Source organism: Myiozetetes cayanensis, unplaced genomic scaffold (genome assembly GCF_022539395.1).
Source record: "Myiozetetes cayanensis isolate MyiCay16 unplaced genomic scaffold, myiCay2020 scf10, whole genome shotgun sequence".
NCBI lineage: Eukaryota > Metazoa > Chordata > Aves > Passeriformes > Tyrannidae > Myiozetetes > Myiozetetes cayanensis.
In genome coordinates, this window is record NW_026086605.1 from 26,875,179 (window position 1) to 26,894,328 (window position 19,150).

Genomic DNA, 19,150 nt, shown 5'->3' on the forward strand with positions numbered 1-19,150 from the left:
TGGTTTACGTTACATATTTGCCATTTTCTTGATGAGATGACCTGCCACATTTTAAATCTGGAATTAATGAGTCCTTCTGAAAAGACTTTTTCTAGAAGCTGAGCAGCTCTAACATAGGAGCATGGCTTCTGTTGGTGAAGGAGCTGCCCCTGAATGGCTCCATGTGAGTCTGGCACACAATTCAGTACACTGAATTCGTAGTGGGAATAATATCATTTTGAAGGAGCTTGTTGGTCTGTGGAGATTAATGGTTGTAATTATAAATATCTCTGTGTGTGTGTGTGTGTGTGTATATCTTAATGTATATAAAACCAAATGGTATTTTTTTTTTTTTGGTAAAGACACTAAATATTCCAGTCTGATCTAGCTGTCTTTTAAAGTTTCATTCTCACATTAATGCCATATTAATTTAATATTTTTATCAGTCTCCAAGTTTTAAGGAACCCACATGGTTAGGTTTTCTTTAGCATTTGGTAAATATTCAAAGACTTAAATGCTTCAAAAGCCTTAAAATACTATCTGTAACCTTTTAGAGAAAATATGACTTGTTCCAGAAGAACCTTGGTTAAACCATATGTGTAGCTATCTGAACGACTCCAAGTAAAAATGCTATTTAACAAAGTAGTGCTGCTGTTCTGAGTAAATTAATATTAATTTTATTGGCATTGGAAACATCATGACTAAGGAAATGTCAGATAAACTGATTAATCTTGTGTGTTAACGATGAATGTCTTAATCCATTGAAAAATGGGAATATTTGGCTAATTATATATTTCAGATAAAGCCAATCAATACAAGTTCATAATTTATTTTGGAAGGCAGAACAGACTATTTGAATATCCTAGAATATTGCAGATCAAAGATCATGTCCAATTTTGCAGTATTGTTATAAATTTTACTGCAAAATTTAAAAACAGGTGGAAGGGGAAATTAGCTTTTTAGTTTAGGTTATGTCTCCATAACAAGTTACTGCAAGTTATGGTGTGGGTTTACAGTGCAGTCAGCTGCTCTGTGGTAACTGCTGCTGGTGTGATAAAAGCCAGCCAGTGCTCTGCAGTTGCACTGAGGGGAGGTTCCCACCAGGACTTTACAACGTGGCTACAACCAGTAACTTGGTTTGGGAAGTAATACAGTCCTTATAGTTTGGTGATGGGTGGAACTAACTGAAGATGCTCTGAGTCAGGTGCCACATGGAGTAAGGATGGCTGGGCTGGCTGAATCATCCAGGAGAAGATTTTTCACCCCTATGGCTCTTTACATGATAGTAGCAGGGGTTTTGACAAAGTTTTTACTCTCTGTGCACCTGCAGCTGTTGCAGTCTGTACTTAACTGACCTGCTTTGGCAAATTATTGCTGTCTTGTTTGTCCAAAGTAGGATAGATTTAAGCTTATGAAGTAGGAACATCCTAAGAGAGTAGAAGTTACTGTAAAAGGAAGAATGTAAATCCCTGCACGAAAGGAGAGGCTGAGGTTTATTTTAACTGGTACCTTTTTGCATATCAAACATGTGACAAACATTGATTCTTGTTGTCAGAGAACCATTGAAAAAGGGTAAGACTAATATAAGATAAAGCCTATCCTTGCCTATCTCTGTCTGGTTTTAGTAGTGCAAAACTGACTTTTATATGGCCAAGCACACGTGCTGAAACTTCATGCAACAAACTGCATCAGCTCTTCTGAAGTGTTCTGTTAGATCCTGGCTGCTCAGTTTATTCTGTATTCACACAAAACTGTGAAATCACAATTTATTGAATAGAAAACAGGAATAATGTGTCAGGAAGCAGACTGGTAAATGGAAGAAGGCAAACATTCTGTGGGAGACCATAATTTTTCAATATGGTACATTTTTCCACTGATGGAAAATAAGGGAAATTGATGGATCACACCTAATACCAATTTCATCAATTTTGAGTTTCTTACAGCTGTTGACTTTGTAGTCATCAGTAATTCTAATTTGAATTTGTATTTAGTTGAGCATGGCATGGCTTTCATACAGTAATAGAGTTATAACATGTACATTTGTTTTCAGAAATTATTCCTTAAATACAAAAGAAAATGCCACATGAAAAAAGCAAAACCATTATCTGACAATAATGTCACTGTATCCTGCAAGCAAGAGAGTTTTCAGAACTTGGAATCAATTATGTGTAAGTCAGTATTTGCTATCCTGTTTGGTTTTCTAGAAAACTCTTCGTTTTTTTACTTATGGTATGGCACATTCAGAGTATTCTACAGCTGCCACTTCTGTGATTGACTGGCCACTAAGGGACTGCTTGTGGATTGGATGGGTGCACCCTTCCTCTGTGTCAAAAACTGGCTGGATGGCCTGGCCCAGAGAGGCATAAAAGAAAAAAAAAAAGTAAATAAGACAGGAGTTTTCAAATTTTCCAGCAGTCCTGGCTGACCATGGAGGTCTCAACTGACTGAAATTTAGCAAACGTGATGCCTATCTACAAAAAGGTTTGGAAGGGGGAACTAGAGAACTGTCAGCCTGAGTTCAGAGTCAGGGAAGGTTACAGAGCCGATTTGCAGCCTGTGCAGGACAACCAGGGGATCAGGCCCAGCCAGCCTGGGTTTAGCAAAGGCAGGTCCTGTTTGACCAACCTGATCTCTTTCTTTGTCAAGGTGACCTGCTTAGTGAATGAGGCTCTGAATGTTGTCTAACTGCACTTTAGTGAAGCCTTCAGCATTGTTTTCCACAGTATTCTCCTGGACAAACTGGCTGCTCATGGCTTGGATTGGGCGCACAGTTCACTGGGAAAAAAAAACCTGGCTGGATGGCTGGGCCCAGAGGGTGGTGGTGAATGGAGTTACATCCAGCAGGTGGACGGTCACCAGTGGTGTTTCCCAGGGCTCAGTACTAGGGCCAGTCCTATTTAATGTCTTTATCAAGGATGTGGATGAGAGGATGGAGTGCATCCTTGGAGAGCAAGTTGGGCAGGAGCGTTGATCTACTGGAGGGTAGGAGGGATCTACAGAGGGATCTGGACAGGCTGGATCAATGGGCCAAGGCCATTTGTATGAGATTCAACAAGGTGATGCCACATCCTACACTTGGGTCACAACCCCATGTAGTGCTACAGGCTGGGGGAAGAGTGGCTGGAAAGCTGCTCAGGGGAAAATGACCTGGGAGTGCTGGTCGACAACTGGCTGAACATGAGCCCAGTTGTGTCCAGGTGGTCAAGAAGGCCAGTGGCATCCTGGCCTGTATCAGCAATAGTCTGGCCAGCAGGACCAGGGCAGGGGTCATCCCCCTGTGCTCGGCACTAGAATCCTCTGTTCAGTTTTGGACCCCTCACTACAAGAAGGACATGGAGCAGCTGGAGTGTGTCCAGAGAAGGGCAATGAAGCTGGTGAAGGGTCTGGGGCACAAGTCTTAGGAGGAGTGGCTGAGGGAAAAGGGATTGTTTAACTTGGAGAAAAGGGAGCTCAGGGGGGAGCTCAGGGGGTTCTCTACAACTCCCTGAAAGGGAGTTGTATCCAGGTAGGGATCAGTATCTTCTCCCAGGTAGCAAGTGACAGGATGAGAGAAAATGGCCTCAAGTTGCAACAAGGGAGGTTTAGGAGTAATTTCTACACCGGAAGGGTTGTCAAGTATTGAAACAGGCTTTCCAGGGAAGTGATAGAGTCACCATCCCTGAAGGAATTAAAAAGACATGTAGATTGGCACTTGGGGACATGGTTTAGTGGCAAACTTGACAGTACTGGGTTAATGGTTAGACTCTGTGATCTTAAAGGTCTTTTCCAACCTAAATGATTTTATGATTCTGTGATTCTAAGGGGCAATGTTACTACATGGGTTTGTAAGTAGAGAGATAACAAGTTCAGCCCAGTTGGGGTAGTGATAAGGACACTTTCTTAAGGTGCCAACAACTATAATGGTAGTTGCTAAATATATACAGATGCATCTGCTTGCGGAGATCGTGACCTATTTCAGTTGGTTCTTGTTTTATGAGCTTTCTGTGCCTTTGACAGTACATTCAGAACAACCTATTTCTCCCTCTAGGACTTCTCCTTTCCTCAACCTTGCATCAGTCAGGCACCTCCTACCAAAAGTTGTTGTGAAAGCAGCATAGGCTATACCTGATTTTTCATACCACCCTGCAGATGTATGAATTAAGATAACCTTAACTTCCTTCTGTAATTAATGGGAGAAATGTGCTTTCCTGCTCCATCAGATGCTAATTAGAGTATGGCAAATTAAGCAAAAGCCAAATTTAGATGTTATAAGGCGATATGTAGAGGATATTAGCACTTCTGACTATTTAGGAAGCTTCAATAAGACAACCTGAGAAAGACTCAAAGTCATAGATGCTCAATGTCTGTCTACTTCTTGACAGAGGGAAATTATTCAGTATCTGCTAGGGCAGATCTGCACTGAGAGCAGGGATGTCAACCCTGCTGTGTTGGCAAAATATTGCATATCTAGAGGTGCTTAAGCTGAACTCAGTCAACTTGGAAGCATCACGAAGCTGACTGCCAGAATTCAGCACATAAAGGAGGAAAATATTCTGCCCCCCTCCTCTCCCATTAAGGAAGTTACCGTAAGAGAAAACTAAAAAAAAGAAAAGAAAGATGACAACAGAATTATATATATTTACATGTGCTATGGGCTTATGCGTTTTCTTCATAGTCAGTTTCTTGTTATAGTACTCTGCTTAACACAAAATATAGGAAGAAAAATGTGAAAATAATTCACACCTCTAATACCCTTCAGTGCCTACAGATATTGAAGCTGACAAAGTAGTTTGGAGAGCAGGATGGCAGATGGCCTGAGTGAAAGAGTGAGCAGCAGCAAAGGAAACAATTTTGCCAAGAGCCATAGTAAAGTTTAAAAAGCAGTAAAAGTAGCTGTGTGCTCGGCATTAACTAAGAGGTTCTTCAGGAGGAGGGAGTTTGGAAAAATATGAGATCAGAGAATGAATTATTATTATTACTGCCTAAGTGCATCCTATTTTATTCTTCATGAAAAATCCCTTAACAGCAGATTATATGTGGTAGGAGTAGATAAAAGTTTAAGCATAAGATAAACATAAACATGGTTGGCTCAAAAAAAAGACAAAAACAAATCGGGGGAATACAAGAAAAGTACTACATTTTAAGATGAGTTTTGTGGGGGTTTAATTGTGACAATGGAGCAGTAGGGGTAGGAGGCCAGGAGCAGCAGATGGAAAGTCATTCTCAAAGTGATGGATGTGAACAGACTTGGCATTCAGGTCTGCAGAGCCCTGTCTGCGATTGCTGCAGGTCAGGATTGCTCATGGTCAGGATCTGACTCCGGGGTCACGCAGATTGCTGAAGAGGGACTTTGGGATGTTCTGAAAGATTGCTTACTGTCTTAAGTTGCTGGCCATAAAAAGGTAGAAGTGAAAAAAAAAAAATTAGAATAGACACAGCTGCTTTGATCAATGCAGTAAGAATGTTAATCCCAGATGCTGACCATAGGGTGCCCTGCCCATCCCTGGTGCATGTTAAACTCAAAATGCCACTTTCTGCCAGAGTTATTAATGAGAGCTGTGTTCAGACAAGGATGGCTTTTGCACATGTTTACAATCAAAATTTCAATTCAGAGCTCTCCCCTATACTATTATTTTTATTTCAGTGGTTTTGATTGGTAGACTGAAAAGGAACTGCATGAAGTTGTCAGGTTTGGAGTGGAACTGCTGTGGTTCTTTATTTTGGTCTCTTTTGTTCATCAAAAAAGGTTACACACAGAGCTGTTTTCATTTGTACAGAGCGTGGTATTTACACTGCAGAAATTAGATGTCAGAATAAGTGGAGTGACTGGGAAGCAGCAGTGTGTACCCAGTACAACAGTGACTGTGTAGATGAAGTGTGGGTGTTTTGCGTGCAGAATGGGATGTGCTGAGATTCTGACATTGATACATACCTTTTTTTTCCTGTTGCACAACTGATTGATATGGTTGCTACTTTTTTATTGATAACAATGCAGAAGAATTACTATTTTTTTACTGCTTTAGTGCATGTTGGCTTAAAAAACAAATTTCTATGGTATGCTTTGATCAAAGAGAAAAGTACTACATTATCCATGTCAGTACTGTGAAATGCATAATGTATTTCTTTGAAGAAGAAGCTAGGCTGACTGAAAAATTTTATTTTGTTTTATATTTATCTGTAAACTTGGATCAGTTGTCCGGCAGTTTGATTGACTGATGTAGCTTCTGTTTGATACGCATCCAAATGTACTCATTTATTTTGCACTCCTGTTATTATCCATAAATCTCTCAAGCCTTAGGTAGTAGCAGCTGCACCACTATTTGAATGTAAAACAATGCATCTGCTGTGTAAGAATGCAAATCTCATACACAAAAGGAAAAAGTAAAGAAAATGTGCAGTATTGTTAGAGGAATTTTGGCAACTGGGGATATTTAATAATATTTAGGCTCCTATATGTCTTAAGTAATTTTTGAAGTTAGACTGTGTGAAAATTAACTCCTTAATGCCTCTGAAACATCTGGGAATAAATTAACAATTGCTGTAAATTTTTGTTTGTGCTTTTAGGACTTGGGAGTTTTTTTCTTTCTCTTGAGTCCCAAATGGTATTTTTAGTGTGTGCCTTGGTTTGGTTATCTTGGTAGTGGATATGATATTTGACAACAAGCATTGGACTGGATGACTGGTAATGAAAGCTACTCAGTGAGATGGCAGCTATTTGTATCTGATTCCCTTTCCAGCTATTGGTTGTTACAAGGAAGAGGAACTGTTACTGGATGACATTATAGATATGTGCAGGGTTGTGGAGAAACAGTTGACCCCAAGAACTGTCCAGAATTTTTCCTAGAATCTGTCCTTAAATTCCATATGTGTGTTGTGACTGTTTCTGAGTGCGAGTCTTGCAAATGTGACAGAGTCCAGAGCTCGACCAACCTTTTTAAGGGTGCCATTAGGTACGTGGAGTAACAAGTTTTTCTTACAGGAAGGTGCTACAGATACTAAATTGATACCTCAGTATTTGATGTACAAGCCTCTTTAGTCAGAGATGGGGAAGTTGTTCTCAGTTATGTTATCTAATAACCATTGTCGTTCGTTTTCAAAAAGCAAAAGCAGCCTTTATCAACACTGAAATTGGTTGAAAGTCAGAGAGACTCTTAGGACTACCAGTGCAGAACAGGGAGGAGACAGAGAGGGAGTGGAATATCAACCAAGAAACAAAAGGCTCCATGTGTACCCATTTCTTTGTTTGTGTGGGTGGGTTTTGTTTTACAAACTCAAGTAACACAGTGTGATTTGTCTGGTTGTAATTCTTCCCAAGGAGATCTGCATTGTGAACAGACAGTTTCATAGGATACCATGAGGCAGCTTGCTTTTTCTGCAGTTATGAAATACAGTCAGTGATTCACTAAGGTTTGGTGGTAATATAGCTCAGACCACTTAGTGATGGGGTTGCATTGTACATGCTGAAGCTCTTCAGTGTGGCCAAATTTTAAAGATGTGTTTGCCTTGGGCACTTCTAACACTTCTGTTTTCAGCAATAAGTACACTGAGTGTAGGCTTTTTCTGTTTTTAAACCTATCCTTTTAAAAATAAATTTAATTTCATGTGTGGTACATAAGCATTCATTACTTTACACTCTAAGCAAAAGCCCTTTTCTTTTTTTAGTTAATTAATCCAGTTATTTTCCCAAACTTATTCTTACTCTTTCATAACTTGCCTTTGTAATATATAAGCAACTAAAAACCATAGCTTCTGCTTAAAAGTAGGATTTGAAAACTTAATACATATGAATTTCCCTATTTCTCTGCTCAGTTCTTGAGTTGTTGGGAGTTGTGTTCTCACAGAGGATAGGCAAGTTTTCTCTTCTGTTTATATTTAATCCAAAAAAAAAAAAATCTCAAATAGTGGATCCTAGAGCTGAAATTTTTGGAGCCGCACTCAGTAGAATTTGTAAGACCAGGCCACATTTTAGATATAAATTTTGACTTTTGACTCAGCATTTTGCAGCCTTCACCAATGTCCTACAGAGATGCAGCAACCTGATCTACAAATAAAATGTGATATTTTTTTTCCCCATTTCATAACATGACATTTGTATTACTCGCATGGCACAAAGGAAATGGAAGCAGTGTGTTTCTCCTGTCCAGAAATTCTGCTTTCCTGAGACGTCTTTGCTCTCAAACCCATTGTGGCAGCATCTTTTCAGCCATTTTCAGAGAGCAGGCAATCTGAAAAATAAACTTGTATCTTCAGTATGGCAGAGCAACTCATAGACTTTTTCTAGTTTGAGTATACCAGGAAAATTAGGAGACTGAGAAATGAGGACAGAGAAAAAGAGGCCTGTCACTGTGTAGATGCAATGGTGACTACTACTGTGAAGCACTTGGATATGGAGTGCCCTGTAACTTAGCTGCTTATTAGCTTCTTGCTAATTACCATTGGCAGCACATTTAAATTACTATACCAGTCTGACTACATTATATGAGTTTTAATCTAGCAATTTTTTATCTCACTGATTAATTTTGTGCTGCAACTATATTTTATGACATTTTAATTTGCTTGTGACAAATTTATTTCATATGAGGTTATATGACTTTCCAAGATCCATTTCTGCAGTGCACTGCTTGCTTGTCCTGTGGCTGAATGAGGAAATACCCGAGCAAATTTGAAATTATGTAGGTCAGGTTGAGGAAGCAGTTTAGCTGCAGCAGCACAGAGCTCAGCAAATGGCAACTAATTTGCCTGCTTGTATAAATACTGCTTTGCTTGCCCCTCTCCCTAAACAAGAAAAGCAATTTTGTCCTCTTCAACCCAGTAACTCTCACAGGCCCCTTTTCGACATAATTTACATATATTATTCACAGTGCAGATTTCTTCACTGTCTGTCCTTATTGCATTATTCTGATGTGGTTCGAGTGCATGACAAATCTCACAACAAAAGCAGGAAGTTCAAGGTCAAAAAGAATGTTTTGGCCCATGAGAACATCTTCAAAAGTAAATAAAGAATAATCTGAAGAATAATGAATCTGTAGAACTTAGACACCATAAAATCACTTCAGGAAAAGAACTGGGTTGCTGTCTTCTATAAACTTCTCTGTTAGTGTGTTAAACTTCCCTAATAAGCTTTTTTTCATTATTGGCTAATTAAGCAAAGTGTTCTGTTCACTTACTGCCCTTATGCTCTCAAAGCTCCTTTTAGTATCTGTGTTCAACATGCCCTTTATAAAATACATTTGCTTGCTGTTCTAGTCTTCCATATAAGTCTCCATTCTGCATCATCGGATAAAATAAAGGCTTTGTGTCTGTTGCATATAATAATAACATTAATTTTGACCCAAGGGCTTAGCCAGAACTGAAGATTCTGTGAAATTAGCAGTTAGGAAAACAAGCTGGTAATACTTAGGTATATTTGATGGAGCTATGGTTGCAAAAGAATGAGCAAATTCTCTTGTCTGAGCAGGACACATCAAAAACAGGGAAGGTTTTCACAACTTCACCAGTAGTGCTAACAGAGAGATGCCTTTTGTTACCATTTTTTCCTAGCCCCGTACTCTATCATATCAATCTCACTCTCCCTTTAAGTGTAAAAACAACCAGAATACTTTTCTAACCTATACATCTGCCTTTTTTCTTATGTGCCATATATCTGAAGCTGAAATAGAATACTTTATTTAATCTAGCCATTAAATAAACCCTGTTAGCATCACCAAATCTTACAGTTGTGCTCTCAGATGGGCTAAATATTCCCCTTTTCTAAATATCTGTGTCACTGCTGATGGATTTCCTTAATTCACTTTGCACAGCTGTAACAAATTACTATTTTATTTTTTTCTAAAACATACTTTATGCTTATAAATGCTCTTGAAAAATCGCTGAGAGCTCTATGGAGGCTGCTATTGTAATAATTGTAAACAGTTGTATAAAATTATGCTGTCATGCTGTCTTTTCCAATTAAACTCCTAACATTTTTGTATGGGATTTAAAAATCTATATAGTAAATTGGAGAGAATAGGTCCTTGACATTTCTATTAAAAGGCATTTCTATTATATTTCTTCATGGCATAACTTGACAAAAATATACGGGCAGTCAGCCCCTTTTTCTAAGATGAAAATGCACTCAAATACACAATTTAACAGTAAAGTGCAATCCAGAAAAACTACAAAGATTTTACCTTTCCATCACAATCACGAAAGCATCTTTTCCAGTTACATTAAACACTAGCTTAAAGGGAAGGACCAGCACATACAAATGGGATGCACTTTATCTACTTGGAATGGCACGTTCTGGTGAGTCTTGCTGAGTGACTTCTGGTTTTCCTTTGCTAACATTCAAAGTAAGAGTGGGACAGTGTCTGACAAGGCAAGGCATAAGGTGTGGTGTCCATTTTCATGTTTAGCTCGTTTGCTGTTCCACTTTGATTACGCAGAGGAGTGAGTTTGTGGCAGCACAGAGCATCCTGACGCTGGAGCTTTTGCAGACACTTAAAATGCCACTGCCATGTTTCTTTTGCTTGCATATGTAAAAAAAGTGGAAGGTCATATTCCAGTGTGGGGGTGTTTATACAAAAATAAATAGGAGAAGGTGGAAGGAAGGAGCACTGAAGAAGAACAGAGCCTGAACAATCTGAGCTTCAATCCCAGATTTCCTGTTTGAATTCATTATAAATTCTTGGAACAACTTGGAATTAAAATTATTTCAGTGTGGAACCATTTTATTGGCTGTCACGTTATGTAAGCACAGTCCGTTCTGGCATCTCTAAGCTTTGTCACTCTGGGTTTGTATTCTTTGAGAAGCAGTATAAATACCCTGACCAGACCACTCACACACTAAAAAACTTTGAGTGGCCTGTGAAAATGCCATCACAGTCTCAGGTTAGTTCATGAGAGACAAAGGCCTCAAATTTATGTATCAGTTATGTCAGAGAAGTTTATTGCAAAGAGGACAAAAATGAATGGATTGGAGTTTGAGTTCTTTGGTACTGGTTTATCATGATTAGCATGGACACTGTGCTGCAAGGGGACTCTGCCATGGAGCTTGAGGACCCCGGTCTTTCAGTGCTGCTTTAGCAAAAGCTTTACCCAGTGCTTCATCTCTTAGTGATTGCACACTCTCATCTTTAAAGACTAGAAATGGATGAAAAAAAAAAAAAGAGAGAGAGAAGAAAACTCACTACTACCGGTGACTTGACAAAACATACATTTACTGGTAAGACATATGGAAGGTCAAATCCAGATACACAGGCTATTCCTGTCTGCCACCTCCAAATGGCAGGTGAAGGAAATAAATAGACCTTATTTATGTTATTGAATATCTTACCTCCTCTCTAATCCTCTTGAATGATTAAAAGATGATACTGTTAAAAAGGTTTGGTTCATTCCTAATAGTTTACTGCAAATAATTCTTTGACCGAACATGCATTGCATTTTATGGCCGTATGCAGAGAAAGCAGAAACGAGCACAACCCATGAGAAGCAGCAAATGGCATGTAAAGTTGTAACTTACTAATTAATCTAATTCATATTACTCGTCATAGTGGAGTTTGATTTGTATTATTATTGTTATGTTACTTTTCCCTTGTTGTGGTAGAGATTTCATTTGGTGATGTCCGGATAGATGAGATGTATTTTTGGTGAATGCGTTTCATAGAAACAAAATATCCTGCTCTCCCCCATCCCAGTTATGTGGATGTCCAGAGGGGAGAACTGGGAAGAATGGTCTCTAGTTTGCTCAAGAGGGAAACATTTATCCTCAAAATAGCAATTTCTTAAGAAAATGTTCATAAGCAGTATAAGTGTTTTGTTTTGGTTTACTTGGTTATTTTGCCCTGCAGTGGGTTTAATTTTGTTAAAAGCAGCTTAATGTACTGTAAGAAAATGAAAATGTGCAACTGCAGAGCAGCTAATCAGATTCCATCACAGTGACACTGACTTGAACTCAGGCAGACTAGGGCTGCATGCCGGGTTTTTTTATGACATTTGTCATCTCTGTCTGTCTTCAGACACTTATATTAGAGATTAGAGTATGACTCTACCACTGACTGAGATTATTTTCCAGAAATGAGGTTCATAGTGCAGGCTTCAAATCTTAATAATTCTTCAACAAGCATTTCTTCAGGTACTGTGACAGTTGGTAGGCAAATATTTAACAACTTGTATGTGATTACTTTGCATGTATTTAAACTTGCTTAAATGGCATACTGAACAGGAGGGGGAAGTCAACAAGACATCAGAATTTTTATTGTAAGTTGTCCAAACAATCTAAACAGCATTAGCAAAAATAATAGGTAAAAAAGTATTTATAGTGGTCTTGTGCAGCAGTGTTTAGCACCTACACAAAAGACAGAGAAATAAATGCCCAGCATACAACTGTATTTCTTATATGACTATATGTATACATAACCTGTAATTATCACAACATGGTTTTGTAAAAGTTGCTTTTAGAAACGATACCTTAAAATCTCTGTCTTGAATTTTATATTCCTTTCTAAAACCAAAATAAGTTTTACTCTAAAAATTGTTCCTCAATGCAAAACTTGGTTATGGAAGAGAGTTACATCTTGAACTGTTTTGATTTATTTTATCTGTAAGTTGTCACACGAGTACAATGAAAACACATTTTCTCTATTAAATTCTCTCCAGTTTATAATTCTAGATAAAATCCAGTTAGTGGGGCAGAAATTTCCTTCACAGGCAAAAGGGATTTAAGGAAAATCTCCATATTCCTTGTCACAGTTTTCTCAGAGCTGGACTGGTAGTGGAACAAGCATCCACACCAGCCAGCACAGGCCTTCATGCACCTGTCAGAGTGAAATTGAAAGCAGATCTTGTGATCTCTCCCATGAGGAGTCTGATTCAAAGGCACTAGTCATAGTTTTTTACCTCTTTTATTCTTGCTTAATAGTAGGAGGTTTTTTGCTTTACTTCTGGTGATTCTGGCAGCACCAGTATGTACATGGTATATTTTTGCTCTTTAAATATGCTAGGTTTTATGGGAATGTAGGAAGTGATGGTAGAAGCAGCAATCAGGGTTTTTTTAAAAACTCATTGTTTGAGTGCATATATTGCTGATCCAGTACAGTAATTGATAGATGTTCCAATGTCTGTCAGGAAATTACAGCTGTATAGAGTGATGGCCTGGGAAATATGTCAGAGAGATGTCATTGGGTCTATAAATATGCCAAGTGGATAAATAGAAAAGAAATATAAGAATGATTGAAGCTGAAAGATAATGATGTTGGTGCAAGAACAAATGGGTTTAGGTTGGTGCAGGATGAATTTAGACTGAAAATCAAAGGAAAATTCTTACATCTTAGAAAATCAGGTTCTGCACCTTGGAGCTTAAGATGTGTTCAAGGCCTCAGTTGGTCAACATTAATAGTAGGATAGTACAGGTGGCTCAGATTAGTTGCCTATTGCCTTCTGTAGTTGCTGGATCTCCAAGGAAATTTCCCCTATGAGTACAGACTCCAGCTGTTGGTGCCCTGCTGGTTTTCTGCTAATGCAACTGTTAGACAAAAGTAGGAGTAGATAAGGATGGGTAACTCACAGAAAATGTAGGTATCTCAGATCTTACCTTCCCTACCTAGCATGAGCAGTAATAGCAATATCTTGGAAGAAGAATCAGTTGCAAGACCACAAGATGTTCCTGCACTGCAATTCACGACTGTTTTTCCATGCACCAATTACTGCATGAAGGGGTACCTCCTCCTGCAGAGTAGCTGAATGTGTGAAGGTTAGACTAGGGGCAAGAGTCACTTGTCTCTCTCGCAATGTAGATGTTACCCCAAAGAAATGAAATTTTCAGGAGAGCTTAAGACGTATGAGCCTAAGATGACTGATTCCCATTTTAAAAGTGATTTCAGCTTTGTTTTGCAAACGTAAAGGTATTGGAGTTTTGTATTTTACATGAATATTTAGGTGCCCAAGTTTTTAATCAGGTGTTAGGCTCTCATGTTTTATTTAAGAAGAAAATCTCTACTCCTGAATGGAAAGTGAATTTGGCAAATGAAAAATAGAGACAGCTGGGTTTTTGGCTTAAAATATTCTTGAAAGTTAGTTATATGTAGTGCACAGCTGCAGAAAAAAAGGAGAAGACAGCAGCATGCAATGGACAACTGATTTCCTTTGAGGAAACAATGTTGCTGCTGCTGACAATGTTTTGTGATATATCCAGCTACTGAATTCTTCATAAACCTGTCTGGACAAAACAAATTGGTTTTATCTGCATACCTGGTAGAGGTAGTGGTTCTATAGCAGTAGTAGGAAGTACTTTTTTATTGATATTAGGGTATTTACTGATCATTTGTAAAGCTACTCTGAAATGTAAATACCTGTTTCTGCTGCTGCTGTCAGCTCATGGTCCCTCCTGTAGCACAGATTTCGGACCACATTTGGTGTAATGGATTGAGGAAGCAGCAGGATGAGATTGTTATTCTGTACAGCATTTTAAGGGAAAAGACTGCTTTTGGTAAATGCGATGAATGGAACAGCTGATTGGGAAGATCTGCAGGCAGAGTCCCAGAAAATACAGATAATATTCTGCCAGAGCCTTAAAGCTCCTCTGAAGAGAATACTTCCCCTCTTTAACTGTTCTTGAAAAGGGAGAATCTGGATCAGAAGTATATTCTAGAGGTCTCTCTTTTCTGCAGTTTACTGAACTAGACACGTTCAAAAGAAAAAGTACCTTCACAATCTGATTAATGAGTTTGGGTAGAATGAAGTGTGTGGGATTTACTCTGCCAGGCATCTTCATGCCATTGGAAGGGGAGTTGTCTTTCTTACTGAATACAAGCCCTTTAAATCTCCTTCTCAATCCTACCACCAACATAACAGTATAATAGATGTGCAGGTAGAGGAAAAAGAGGTGATAGCTGGACTTACTGGTTTTGAAACCATATAAAGGCAAAATATAATAAATTTAAAAAAAAAATATATATATGCTCAGTTTAACAGACTCAACTTCCCAAAGTTTGCTGTGAAATTACATTTTTCATCTCAGGTCAGCAGCAATTCTAGTTCAGTGGGGTTTGGAGCAGAGACTGGAAAATTGTGCTGCTCAACTTCGGCACCTTTTCACCATCTCTCAGGTTAATTTTCCTATCTGATCTTATTTGCTACCTGAAATTCTGACCCACAAGTATAAATCACAATAGAAGTGTGGCTTTGTCTCTTTTTTTGCCTTCAAATGTATTGTGCTTTCTGAGCATATTACAGTGTGTTTGACACATTTATATCTATTTCCTCTATAATATTGCTGCTGCAAAAATGGAATTTTTCATGGAGGCTCCCAGCCCAGTAACCACAGTCCTGTCAATTGTGAGGTCACTTGCCGGTTTTTGCTTCAATTTAGCAAGCTGTGTTGGCAGATAAAATACAAGTCCATTTGATAACCCAGAGCTTTCCCTGCCTTGCTGTGGTCAATGTAACTGTATTCATAAATGAATGAATTCACAGTGCAGTTTCATTTACCAAAACTAAAATAAAAATGTGCATGGGTAGCAGGATTGTTTGCTTTCTTTCTGAAATGCTGGTGTATTATGTATTGCTCTTGTAATTTGAAAGCATTTTCTTCTTGTTGGGTCACATGCATCTTTGGTTTTATGACTTGCTAAAAAGATAAGACTTTACCATACAGTATCCTGTATTTCTGCTAGAGATAGCTTGTAGTGTTTTGTAGAGATTTTATTGGAATTTACGTGTGAGATACAATAGTTCTTGCTTCATGACTCATGTAATTTCTCAGACTAGTACGTTTCAAGGGGGAAACCCTATTTTGTCTGGGTAGCATGTTATTGAAAGTCTTTATAAATTGAAGCTGTAGTAGTGTTCACTTGTTTTGCTCTTGTATAGAACTTGGTTCAAAGTTCATTTAGCTCTCATGTAAAGGTGATTTTCATCCTCCTGGCTCTAATCCACCAATAATAAGGGGGGAAATAAAAACAGATGTTTTCTCTATTTGGGTTGTATTTAAGTTTTAGAGATACAAAAGCTTTGGACAGCACAGGAAAAGTACTTGTGTTTTAACCCTGCCTAGGTGTTTCTCTGCCCTCTGAGGTGTGGATATGCCAGTGTTTACCCTGCCCTCGAATGGCATTTGCGCTGGGTCGGTACTCACAGAGCCTCACCTGCCCGTGCTGGCTCCCCTGTTTGCAGAGCTTGGGCGTTCCTCGAGGTGTGAAGTACCGTGCAGGGGTGGAGCCAAGCATGGAAGAGGAGAGCTCTTCTTTGTACCTTAAAGATTTGTAGAAGTTGAACAGGGCCCGGGGGAGTAAAAACTTTTGACTTCAGCTCACAGCTTTGCTCTGAGCAAAGCCCTATTGATTTGAAACAAACAAACAAACAAAAAAAACCAAACAGACAAAAAAACCCCAACCAAACACACACACAAAACCCTAACAACAATGACAAAACAAAGCAAACAAATGAAACCCTCACAAATCTAAGTAGGTTATTATATTAATTTATTTTATTTCCATTCTCTAGGCCATTGCAGAACTAGTTTACTTACTGACATATCTGGTTTGTTGTAGTGGAAAAGAGTGTAGACCTTCCTTTTGCCATGTTTTTGTTTGTCAAAATAATTTATGCCCTAGTAGTAATGTCTCATAAGGGAAACATTGAATTCCTCAATACTGTTAAGATCTAATTAAGTGTGAGAGAAAGTTGTATCTCAAACCTGGAAGGAAAAGAATCTTTGATGTGGGGCAGTGTTCTATGAGATTTATTGGGAACTGTTAAATTCTTTTGAGGCCCCTGAATGTTTATGTAAAGGAGATGAAACAGAAAGAAAGAAAACAAGTGCACTTTGATCATCTGAAGCGAAGGTGCCACTGAGGTGTCTTACAAGGGACATGCCATAGTGGCTCTTCCAATCTTGCCTACTGGCTGTTGCCTTTTTCTGCGAAGTCTTTTGACAAACTAGCTCCACATTCGTCTAAATCCCTTTGCCTAGTTGTTAAATAATGGTTTATGTTTTTGATGGTCATAGAACAACTTCTCCTTTTTATTCCTCTTTTTGTCATTTGCTGTTCTGTGTGAGGGGTTGCAATAATTGTGAGCTGGCTTGAGGGGCAGATGTACAATGCCAGTGCTGCAGGTGTCAGCTTGTAGGTATCATTCTGGTTGCTTTGTTCACATCTGATCTGTGCAAGAGCAATTCACTTATTTGAATGGCTCTGACAGAGCGATTACACCCCATGAGTTTAATATTTCTATATACGGGGCCCTTTGGCACTGTTCTCACATTATATTCATAACAATTAATTGCAGTGTATCACCATATACAAATGAGGGCAAACAGCAGCTTTAATTTTGTTGCTCTCGCTGTTGGTGATTCTGGATTGTGTGCACATCATACCAGTTTTGTTATAATATTGCTATTTTTTTATTGCTGGCGATTGCTGCTAATGATTCTTTTTGTCATAACCCTGCCTGCTGCAAATCTCATAGATGAGTCATATTATTCATCCCAAACATTAACGTTTTTAGACCACCTTTGTTATAGGTATTTATAGCAGTTAATGTTCTAATGTATTTATAGTAGTAAAAAATTTGAACACTGACAGTTTTCAAACACAAAAAAGTCTCTTTCCCATTGTTACCTACAAGTCAGAAGTCATGAATCCATGGTTTGTATCTAAACTTATGCAAGATGCTCAGGCTCTTTGAGGAAGATCTGATGGTCATTTCTTGCCGTTCATTTTTGCTGCTACTTGCCTGTTTACATTGTTAGCTAATGGTTTCTGAGCAGAATACATTTCCATAAACGTTCCATAAATAAGGCAGCATAGGCATGGAAAAAGCCATGATTGCATTTGCATGTTGTATATCTGACTGCATGCCATGAGAACTTATTTGTTATGCTGTCTGTGGGTTCATAAGCACAAGTTGGTCTGATGTTGTCAGGACATGCGTGCCAACACCCACGGTCAAATAGAAGTGACAGCATTTGAACTGTTACAGCTCCAGGTAAGAGAGACATTTCCTTGGTGCCTCGATAATGTACCTCAGTTCTGTAGACAACACTGCAGAACTGTTATCCAAGTCACTGTGTTTCTCCATCAGACTTGGCTTAGTATTGATTAGCCTGAACAAATCATTCTCAGATGTCAGGAAAGGATTTTAACTTAGAGAAAAACAGAGCTCTTCTACTCCCATCTGCTGTTTGAGGTTTGATATCATAAATAGGTTGACAATTGCCACTATGTTTTCATTAAGACTGCTCATACAGTGCACCAACTTCAAAGGACCAAGTTTGGCAAAGGCATCTGATAGGTGACTTGATAGAGCACTCAAATTGGAGTACTGAAGTGTTCTGTCCTTCCAGAAGCCTTTTCTTGAGTCTGAAAACTATTGGAAAATATTCATCTCAAGTGTCTGTGTATATTCACCAGCTTTTTGTGGAATCACAAAATATTTTGATAGAAATTTCTCAGGTAACAAAAAGAAACAAAAATTAAGTTACTTTTTCTAGCACTTATACCTGAACTTGTCCCTGTAATGTTTAATACCACACCCTACATAAATGCAGTACAGGCAGTGCTGTGTACGTGCATAGTTTGCAAACAAACATGCAGCAGCTGTTTTAAAGAAACCATAACACTATAGTTCATTTGTAAAGTTATTAAAGGGAGTTAGCATTGAAAAAAAAAGGAGAGATGTGCCTAGATTTGGAGTCATTCCCTTGTTATACATCTTGCAGGCATGGGAGAATCGCACAGTAATGGGATTACTTTTGTGAACTGGTATTTGGTATTTCTTCCACTGAATCATAAGAAGTGTTGGACAAATGCTGTGTTTACTCACGAAGTTCACTAAAATATTTTTTCAAGCTTTCAGGTATGTGACTCTTAGAAATTGAAAGGAATAAGAAGGAGAGATGCTGCTCCTCTTCCTCACTAAATAGGGCAGATCTACATAGCTGAGAACACCGTCTTTTAAATAAAACCCTTTCAAGCATTGAACATACATGGATTGCTTACCCACAGCTGAATCTGAGGCGTTAAGGGGCTTCCATGCCTGGTTTCCTAGAGAAGGGACTCTCAGTGAAATTTGGAAGAACATCAGATGTCTCAGACTGAAACTTGTGATGGTTCAGGCAGGTGGATTGAGGGACTCCTGACATACAGGAGTACCTATTACACAGAAGACCAGAGAGCCCATAAGGCAGCAAATTCCACAAACATCGATAAAATTT

The 19,150-nt window shown here is 38.6% G+C and overlaps 1 protein-coding gene across 1 annotated transcript in view; it reads left to right on the plus strand.

The window, feature by feature from the left end:
• The window catches only part of NRG3 (neuregulin 3), a 369,474-nt gene that overhangs the window by 272,178 nt on the left and 78,146 nt on the right, over positions 1-19,150 (plus strand).